The sequence below is a fragment of the Globicephala melas genome, chromosome 4 (genome assembly GCF_963455315.2).
Source record: "Globicephala melas chromosome 4, mGloMel1.2, whole genome shotgun sequence".
NCBI lineage: Eukaryota > Metazoa > Chordata > Mammalia > Artiodactyla > Delphinidae > Globicephala > Globicephala melas.
This window is the reverse complement of record NC_083317.1, coordinates 138,516,463-138,527,635: the sequence shown is the minus strand read 5'-3', so window position 1 is coordinate 138,527,635 and position 11,173 is coordinate 138,516,463.

The following is an 11,173-nucleotide window of genomic DNA, read 5'->3' as shown; positions in this document are numbered from 1 at the left end:
TGTCTGCAAGGAAAATCTGTCTAATTGGCCACCACACCAAAACCCAAGTGTATAAAAAGAATTCATGGAGCTGATCCCAATACAAAAAACAAAAATGGGAATTAATTGACTTACAGAGCTCCCTGATACGGATCCAAATATCTGGCTGTGGTTCCTCAGCACAGAATAGAAAGTGAATTGAATTCTCCTGGAATTTGCATCCTTGGTATTTACTTTTAAAAATTGTTTTTAGTCTGCTGGAGCAGTAATTTTCTAATTATACTCAGTTAGCTAAAAGGAATTGTGCAGTCCCCAAAAGTATCTAATTTATAATCAAGGAGATATTCCACTGAAAGTGTGAATCTGTTTGCACCCATATCTAGTTCATAAGCTTCTAACCTCATGATTCATTTCAGGGGTGAACAGACACAACCCAATATATGAGAAGCACTGATGTCTGAACCTTTCAGAATGGCAACAGCGAGAAGACGGCTTAATTAAGAAAAGGCAAAGTATCTAAACTCAGCAAGAGGGCAACGGTTCAGCATTCATACTTATCACTGATCTGCTTTTTAATCTGCTCCAGCTCATCAACTTCTTTCTCTTCTTAATAACTGCTTTTATTGGTTTGTGTTTCTCCTGAAGCTGAAGAATTGAAGAAGAAACATCGATGAAAATTTCAGGACTGGGTCATTCAGTCTGTCTTTCTCTGGTGACTCACTTCAACATGTATGACTTCCTGGGCCAACACAGTCAGCAAAAGAAGGCACCTCTGTGACACCTTTTCACTGCAGTGGGCTTCATAAGATACAAGGTACTTTGAAACAAATGTGGGCGGAAGTGGGTGGAAAACTGCCATTTTAGAAAATATGATACATTCTGTAATGGAGGCTTGTACATGTGAATGAAGTGCTCTAATAACACAGAGGACACAGCAATTCATAGCAATTCTGTTCTGCTTACTGAACAGGGTTATGGGTTTGGGGTAGGCTTCTCAAAGAGGTGTGATATTGGGGCCCATTCTTGTCGGCAAGAGAGTTAAAAGCAAGTGGGGTGGGACTTTCCTGGTAGCACAGTTGTTGAGAGTCCACCTGCCAATGCAGGGGACATGGGTTCAATCCCTGGGTCAGGGGGATACCACATGCCGTGGAGCGGCTGGGCCAGGGCTCCATGACTGCTGAGCCTGCACTCTAGAGCCTGTGTGCCACAACTACTGAGCCCTCATGCCACGACTACTGGGACCATGCTCCTAGAGCCCGTTCTCCGCAGCAGGAGAAGCCACTGCAATGAGAAGCCTGCGCACCGCAATGAAGACCCAATGCAGCCAAAAATAAATAAATTTATTTTTAAAGAAAAAAGCAAGTGGGGTGGATGATCTACAGCAGGGGTCCCCAGACATTAACACAGATCACTGGGCCTCGCCCTTAGTGTTTCTGACTGAGTAGTTTGGAATTGGGGCTTGAGAATTCTAACCTCTAACAAGTTCCCAGTTCAGGCTGATTCTGCTGGTCTGGGAACCATACTTTGAGATTCACTTTTCCAGGGCAAGCAAAAAAGAAAAATGTGACCAATTCTATGATAATACCCCAATTCTATGACAATGCCCCCTTTTTCCTGCCATCACCAGTCTATAACATACACACACACACACACACACACACACACACACACACACACCAAGGAAAAAGAGAGCTTGGCATCACATCTAAGGTTAATCGGGCCCTACAAGGCATCCTTCTGAGACTTCAGTTTTGTCCTTACAGGTCTACTTGAACAGTGGCTCGCTCAGCCACTAATTGGTTCTTAGTTCCCATAGGCCTCTTGGACTACAGTTTGAAAGCTGGAATAGAAAGGAAATGAAATACAGGGGTTAACGGGGCTCTACACCACCCTTAAGAGGAAGCTATGTCATGGTTCAGGAATAGCCTTGCAGGTAATGGAGCAGTTAGAAAGTCATTGTCTTCATTCTGAGTTTACACCTTTCTGGTTATGCAAATTTGAGAATTAATCTTTGTTCCAAGAAGGTATCTGCTTTCAGTGTGTATGTCAGTGTGTGTGTGTGTGTGTGTGCGTGTGTGTGTGTGTGTTTGTGCGCGCGTGTGATCGGTTGCCCACTGAAAACTTGGGGAACAAAATGAGGGAACATAGCTGCAACTCACAGTAGCTGAAGACCTTGAAAATGATGGGATTCGGTGGGGCTGGCCCAGCCTGAGTTGTGCTGGAGACTTAGAATACTGAAGTCAACCTGAACTGTCTTTTAAGGGTCTCCAGCGAATTATTCTAGACTGAATAACTCAGAACTGAGGAAATACAGCATAGGGGGAGGGGGATGAAGACTGGGGCTCTAACAACCAATAGGTAAGGCATGAGGTTTCCCAAGGATGAGTCAGGATTAGGCGACACTACTCTGAAAAGAAAGAAAAGCCAGAACAAAGGGAATGAGATTGGGACACGGGGCACCTATAAACGTATTCTCTGGGAAGAGTTTTAATTCTTGCATACTTTTCCCTTTGACTATGGGAAATCCAACATCTAGCTCATAGTTTTAAATTTTTTTCTCTATCATTTATTTTGGTTTAGTTTTTCCTAAGCCTTCTATTTATATAGGCATACCTTGTTTTATTGTGATTTGCTTTATTGCACTTCAGAGATAATTACATTATTTATTTTTTAAATTAAAGTATAGTTGATTCAAAATGTGTTACTTTCGGATGTACAGCAGAATGATTCAGTTATACATTCATATATATATAATTATTTTTCAGATTCTTTTCCATTATAAGTTGTTACAAGATATTGAATATTGTTCCCTGTGCTATACAGTAGGTCTCTGTTGGTTATCTATTTTATATATAGTAGTGTGTATCTGCTAATCTCAAATTCCTAATTTATCCCTCCCCCCTTCTCCTTTGGTAACCATAAATTTGTTTTCTATGTCTGTGAGTCTCTTTCTGTTTTGTAAATAAGTTCGTTTGTATCATTTTTTTAGATTCCACATATAAGCGATATCATACTATATTTGTCCTTCTCTGTCTGACTCACTTCACTCAATATGATAATCTCTAGGTCCTCCATGTTGCTGCAAATGGCCTTATTTCATTCTTTTTTATGGCTGAGTAATATTTCATTGTGTATATGTACCACATCTTCTTTATCCTTTCATCTGTCTATAGACACTTTGGTTGCTTCCGTGTCTTGGCTATTGTAAACAGTGCTGTTATGTACACTGGGGTGCATGTATGTTTTCGAATTAGAGTTTTCATCTTTTCCAGATATATGCCCAGGACTGGGATTGCTGGATCATATGGTAACTCAAGCTTTTGTTAACGATTTGGTAGTTTTGTGTTTTAGGCTACTAAAAATATCGTTGCTATGAACATTCAAGTACATGTCCATTGTAAATTTACACATACAGCGATTGGTATATATGTAGGAGTGGAAATGCTGGGTTATAAAGTATTTATATATTAAACTTAATGAATACTGACAAACAATTTCCAAGTACTATCCTGTACTTCCACACACTGGGTATGAGAGTTCTAAACATTCCGCACCCTGATCAAAACTCTCTAGTGTCTGTCTTTTTCATTTTAGCAATTCTAGTATGTATGTATAGCATCTCATTGTGGTTTTAGTTACATTTCACATACGATTAATGAAGTGAATCACTTTTAAAAGTGTTGGACATTTGAATATCTTCTTTTGTGAAGTGTCTTTTCAAGTCTTTTGCACATTTTTCTATAGGATTATCTGTGATTCTGTTATTAGTTTGTAGGAGATATTTACGTGTTCAAGATTAAAATTATTTGCTTGATGCATGTATTCCAAACATCTTCTTTCAGTCAAGATCTTGACTTTTGATTTTTTCCTGCTGCCTTTTGATAAAGCTGTTCTTAATTTTAATATAATCTGGTATATCTTTTTTTTTCTTTTATGGATAGAGCTTTTTGCACTTTGTTCAAGAAATTTCTGTACACGCCAAAGGCAGAAACATATCATTCAATTGACTCAGCAATATTTATTGAAATTAGCATCCCTTCCCTATTGCTCTGAACTATTGCCTCTGTTACGTATCTGGAGATTAGTTTTATAATTTATTTGTAGTCTGAAATACAGGAATAAAGTGGGTATCCTGGAATGGAGGACAGGGGAACAGAATAAAAAGGGATTGAATTCAAATGCATGGGATTGTCACACTGATTAAGGTGAGGGCTGGAGAGACACAGAGGGAGCGGCCAACAGGCAATGGGATGTTTTCCAATCAGCACTAAGTTTCTTGGAGAACCATGTTTACAGGCTGAGGTCTCTGGGTGTCAGTCATGGGAGCATTCTTCATTTTAGAAGAAAAGTTAGAATAAAAACAGTGTGGATAATTTTCAGAAAACACAGTTTCCTCAGCTGTGACGTGGGGATAATAATTCCTGCCTCACTGGGTAACTGTAAAGACCAATGAGTAAGTACTTGAAACTCTTAGAAATTGGTCCAGCTTGAATATAGTGACATACAGTTTTAAAAATACTATTATTGTATTTATTATTAAGGTCCTGAATTTCCCATTCCCAGATGTAATTTATATTTTTTTCCACTTCTGTACACCATGCTTTGAAAACTCCTGTGAGAATTCAACCTGTGCAGAGATGATGCTTACTTATTGTTTTAATGTTCTATCATAAATCTGATAGGGAGGTGGGGAGAAATACACTCATAAACAACAAGGACATAACATAAAAAACAAGTACAGCACAGGGAACTGTATTCAATATCTTGTAATAACTTGTAATGGAAAAGAATCTAAAAAAGAATATATAAATATATATGTGTGTATAACTGAATCACTTTGCTGTACACCTGAAACTAACACAACAATGTAAATCAACTATACTTCAATTTAAAAAAGAGCTAAACAAACAAACAAACAAAATACAATTCTGCCACTCCAGTATATTCAGTGAGAAAAGGATGGCTGCAATCAAATGATATCAGTAGCCTTATTTATACCCAGAGGAGGTTACGAGAGTTGTTAGAGCCCTAGTTCTCTTAAAAGTGATCAAGTCTACACAGCTTGGTAATCATTTATGAGAAATTATCACTTTTTGTTGTTACTGTTTGCTTTTGCTTTTATGAAATATTTCACACATACAGAAAACTACGTATTAAAAATGCAAAGAATAATAATAAATAAAACCTAGGTACCCACCACCCAGGTTAAGAAATGGTACATCACCATTATATTTGAAGGTCCTGTTTGCCTTTAGCCACTCCTTACTCTATACCCACAGGTGGAATCTATTTGGAACACTGTTTATATATTATATAATTGTTAATACCATACATTTCGTTACAGTTTTCCACATATGTATTTCTAATTAAAATGCGTTATTTTGCTTTGCATATTTTTGAACTTTAATAGAGTGATATTGTATGTCTTGTTCTGAAACTTACTCTTTTGGTTAAAATTTGTATTATAGATTTTCCATGTTAATTTGTATAGTTGGAGTTCAGTTATCCCATTATTGTAAAGCATTCCTTTGTATAAATCTATTTGTCCGTGGATGAGCATTTGAGTTGTTTATAGCATTTTACTAAAAGTAATGCTGTTATCATTTGTGTGTTTGTGTCTTAGAAAATATATGTAAACACTTTGGGTTTTCCCTGGAGAAGAACCTTCTGGGTAACAAATTGTGCACATCCTCAAATGTAATAAAATGATAGTAGAAATATATTGTGCCCAAGAGTAGTGAAAATGGTCCCCATTACACCACAGCCTCACCAACAGGTGGTATTGTCAGATTTTAAAATTTCTGCTAATTATGTCAAGTAAAAGGTATTTCATTGTGGATTTAGTTTGCACCTCCCTGATTATTAGTAAGGTTACCATCATTTCATGTTTGTTGCCATTCACCTGGACTCTTCTGTGAAAGCCAGTTCAGTAATTTTTCCTATTTTTCTTTTGGGTTGTTTGTCTTTTTTCTCATCGTATTATAAAAATTCTTTATACAGTCTGGATATTAAAACCTTTGTCAGTTCTAAGTTTTGTAAATATCTTTTCTCTGCTTATGGCTTGTCTTTTCATTTCTTTATGAGGTCTTTTCATGAAAAAAATATTTAATTTTAATGTTGTAAAATTTCTATCTTGTTCTTGATGCTTGCATCATTTGTATGTTTTTTCAAATAGTTATTTTTTATACTGAGATTATAAAGAGCTTTTACTCTACTGTCTTCTAAGCATTAAAAAATTTCAATTTGAAATTTAAGCCCTTAACATGCTTTGAATTGATTTTATTTCCTTCCATATAAATAACTAGTTGTTCCAGCTCAACTTTTGATTAGTCTAACCACTGATGAGAAATGCCAGCTCTATCATAAAATAAGCTTCTATTTTTATATTATTTTATTTCTTGGATTCTCTTCCTTTTCCCTCTTTATTTATAGCTCCCAAAATACAACCTTGTTCTTACTACTATGGTTTTATAATAAGTGATATCTGATAAGGTAAATCTCTCATACTGTTCTCCATTTTAATAATATCTTATGTGTTCTTGGTCTTTTGTTTTTTATCTATATTTAAAATTTGTTTGTTCAGATCAATAAAAGTGTTGTTGGAGATTTTATTAGAATTGCCTTGAACTAAAGATCACTTTGAGAAAAAAGGTCATCTGTATAATACTGTGCCTTCTATCTATGAACATGGTATGATTCTCCATTATTTAGAATTCCTGTAACGTCTTTTAATAAGACTTTCTAATTTTTCCCAGAAAGTTTTTTTGCATCTTTTGTTAGATTTATCCCTAGATTCCTTATAGTTTTATGCTATTTTTAAAATTAATTTTTCTACCTTTGTCCTGGTATTCAGAGTGAACCCAACAATGTTGCTAAATTCTCTTCTTAATTCTAACAATTTGTAGATTATTTTGTTTTCTATATAATCTCTCTTTAAATAACAAAGTTTTTTATAACTCTTTATTTTCTTATTAACTTGCTAGAATGTCCAGAACAATGCCAGTCAGAAGTCTTAAGTCTTGTTTGACTCTGATTTTAAAGTAAATATTTTTTAACATTTAACTTTTAAGTCTGATGCTTATTCCAGGATTTTCTTTTTGGCAAATTCTATATTAGAATTGTATCTAGATTAGATTCATTACAATTTTTTTTTTAGAAAACTCAAAATAAGAGTAGTTTATCTTCTTGAGGGTCTACTCTATTATTTAAAATACTACAAAAGTAAGCCGTCTAAGGATGAATATAGCAGCTACATAAAATCATCAGGAATGTAGCTCTTTAATCTTTCTCCTCCACCATTCTTCACGTGGAATGTCCTTTTAAGGTCATTTCATGGCTCCAAATGGCTACTGGTGTCTTGTGACCTCCATTCATTAAATGGATGGTTAATCATGACCAGATCTAAATATGTTCTGTTGAGTCAAATGACTAATTTACATTGATAGTCACCCTTTTGTGGAAGCCAGCCCTCGAGCTACATTACATATCATTATTTAAAACTCTTTCCTTTTCTAATTTACTCCCCTCACCTCTTGAGTCCATGGCTGAGGACTCACTGTGCTTTGAGAGATGTTTTACTTGTACAGGCTATGACAGCCTTGGATACTCTTAATAGAAATTAATCCATGGGATTTCCATGTAAGTCACTCTAGGGTCAAGAAGTGGAAATTCAGGGCTTCCCTGGTGGCGCAGTGGTTGAGAGTCCGCCTGCCGATGCAGGGGACATGGGTTCGTGCCCCGGTCCGGGAAGATCCCACATGCTGCGGAGCGGCTGGACCCGTGAGCCATGGCCGCTGAGCCTGCGCGTCCGGAGCCTGTGCTCCGCAGCAGGAGAGGCCACAACAGTGAGAGGCCAGCGTAACGAAAAAAAAAAAAAAAAAAAAGAAGTGGAAATTCATCATCAAAAGTGGTACGGGGCTACAGGATGGCTGGTTTTACGCTGGTCTGTGGAATCACGTCTGAGGAGAAAGGAAATAACTGTCTCCACAGTGGAATGTCCACGTCTGCATTCTTACATCATGCTCTAGTAGCTGATTCCACAATCAATACATAATCTACATATGGGAGTTAATCCACGTATAACAGATAGGGAGAGTCAGCCCTCCCTATCGGAGGTTCCCCCACATCTTTAGGTTCAACCAACCACAGATAGGGTAGTACTGCAGCATTTACTATCGAAAAATATCTGCCTGTAAGTGGAGCCGCACACTTCAAAACTGCATTATTCAAGGGTCAACTGTAGTGTAGCCCAGAAATAGGAGAATGCAGGTTAAATGCTCGGCCTCTCACTGTTGTGGCCTCTCCCGTGGCGGAGCACAGGCTCTGGATGCGCAGGCTCAGCAGCCATGGCTCACGGGCCCAGCCGCTCCGCGGCATGTGGGATCCTCCCGCACCGGGGCACGAACCTGTGTCCCCTGCATCGGCAGGCGGACTCTCAACCACTGCGCCACCAGGGAAACCCCAACTGCTCAATTTTATAATTCTCCCTCCACAAAGTTCCAGGTGATGCTGATGCTGCTGGTCCACGCACCACACTTGGAGAATCATTGCCCAAGTTCATGAGATGTGCTAAAATCATTGGTCCATATAAGGTCTCTCTACTGCCTTTATTTATTTATTTCCTTTTGTCCCCATTATCCACCCCCATTTCCCTCACATAGGCAGTTGTCCTAGGTCAGGTTGAAACTGACTCTGAGATGAGGAGTTGCCTGGACTTTTTTTTTTTTTTTTTGGTTAGAGATCTCAGGAGATACCCTAGTTAGGATGTGGGGGAAGGCAAGACTGGGCAGAAAGACAAGCTGACCCGCGATCAGTTTTCACTGAGGCCTCAAACAATGCTGTGAGGATGCCCTGGAGCTGAGATGGCCCTTCAGGGTCATCCCCACTTGAGAAAAATTTGGTCTTCGTATTTCCACATTAGTCAATCGTTGGCTGCAGGCAGTCACAAGAAGAGGACATTACCCTGGGTGAGGCAGGGTAATGTGTCACAGGGAGGGGACATTACCCTGGGTGAGGCAGGGTAATTCTCTTTTGCTAGCATAGTGCCCATGGGGGATTGCTATCTGCAGCAGAAATTCCCAGCAGATGAAGAATGGAAGCTCTTGATCCAAAGAAAGCTAGGTGATCTCTAGGGTTTTTTATGATGTATTGTTCAGTGAGAAAAACAAGTTTCAAAGACATGTATGCAGTATTACCCCATTTTCAGAAAACAAGCATCTCTGTTATTTTTGTAAATTCTTGTATGTTTGAGTTTGGAAAATGATGTGGAAAGATAAATACTTAGCTCTTTACAGAGATTACTTCAAGGAGATGGAAATGTGAAAGGGAAGGGGATTTGATGACAGTATTAATTTTTTAGTTACATGTCGTCTTTACTTTTCTATTGAAATATAATTGACATACAATATTATGTTATTTTAAAGTGTACTGCATAGTGATTTGACATTTTCAAATATTATGAAATGATCACCACAATAAGTATAGTAACATCTGTCCCCATAACAAAGTTATCACAATATTATTGACCATATGTCTTACGCTGTATATTACATCCCTGTGGCTTATTTATTTTATAAATGGAGGCTTGTACCTTTTAATCCCCTTCATCTGTTTCCCCCCTTCCCTCTGGCAACCACCCATTTGTTCTTTGTATCTTTGAGTCTGTTTTCATTTTATTTTGTTTTTGTTTTTTATATTCCATATATAAGTGAGATCATATGGTATTTGTTTTTCTCTGACTTATTTCACTTAGTATAATACCCTCGATTTTGTCCATCCCTGTTATCACAAATGCCAAAAATTATTTTTTAATGGCTGAGTAATATTACATTGTGTATATATATCACATCTTCTTTATCCATTTATCAGTTGATGGACACTTAGGTTGCGTCCATATCTTGGCTATTGTAAATAATGCTGCAGTGAAAATTGTAGTGCATATATCTTTTTGAATTATTGTCTTTGTATTCTTTGGGTAAATACCCAGAAGTGAAATTGCTGGATCATATGGTAGTTCTGAGGCAGGAGATAGATGGGCTCCAGGCTGGGCATTTACAACTGGCCTCCTGTTCGCACCTCCTGGGATGAGAAGAAGATGGGCTCCAGGCCGGACATTCATTACCACCCCCTGTTTACATTTCCTGAGGCAAGAGACAAATGGGCTCCAGGACTACATAATTATGACTGGACTCCTGTCTATATTTCGAGATCTGCACTTTGATATAAGAAGCAACAACAGGAATAGGGTAGATAACTGGACATTGGACACTTTTATGACTGAGACAGAGTGGGGCTAAACCCTGTTAAGAGATCAAGAGGTCATACATTTCTCATCCTTGGAGCAAGGGAAACATTGCACACACGCAGAAAGGCTCCTTGTGGGTCAAAAAGGAGAGGGCACCACCCCATAATATGTGATGCCAAGGACGTCCCATAGGCCTCTGGGCTAGAATCCATCTTGGAAAAAAGTTGTGCACGCATGTTGGAGAGGGTTCTAAGGCATGTCAGGTGTGGAAAAGAAACCAGGTAACTGGCCAAAGGTAAACAAAGACCCGGAAGAACTGCCCTACATAAGTGACCTAATCGCCTCTTGACAGTGCTCCTTGTCATTGGGGAGGATGCCCACACCCTTTCTCTCTGGGTGGGCATCTCTGCCTTGCTTCTGTCGTAACTAAACAAACTGTTTCTCTGTGTGCTCTCCCACTTGTTGTTGTGCTATGTCTCTAATAATAAACTTTGTACCTGTTTTTACAGTTTTTGCTGCCGTGAGAAATGCATTTTTCACTTGGGGGCAAGAGCAGGGGTTCTGGTGGCCAGGATTCCTAGTTTTCAACCAGGCTCCCCAGGTTCAATTCCAGGGCAGGGAATTAAGATCTCGCTTCACGCCACCACTCACTGCTGCCTCTCTGAGATCAGTTCTATTTTTAATTTTTGAGGAACCTCCATACTTTTCCATAGTGGCTGTACCAATTTACATTCCACCAACAGTGCGGGAGGGTTCTCTTTTTCTGCCTCCTCACCATCACTTGTTATTTGCTGTTTTTCTGGTAATAACCATTCTGACAGGTATGAGGTGTTATTTCACTGTGATTTTAACTTGCATTTCCCTAATGATGAGTGATGTTGAGCATCTTTACATGTGTCTTGGCTATCTGTATGTCTTTGGATAAATGTCTATTCAGGTCATCTGCCCATT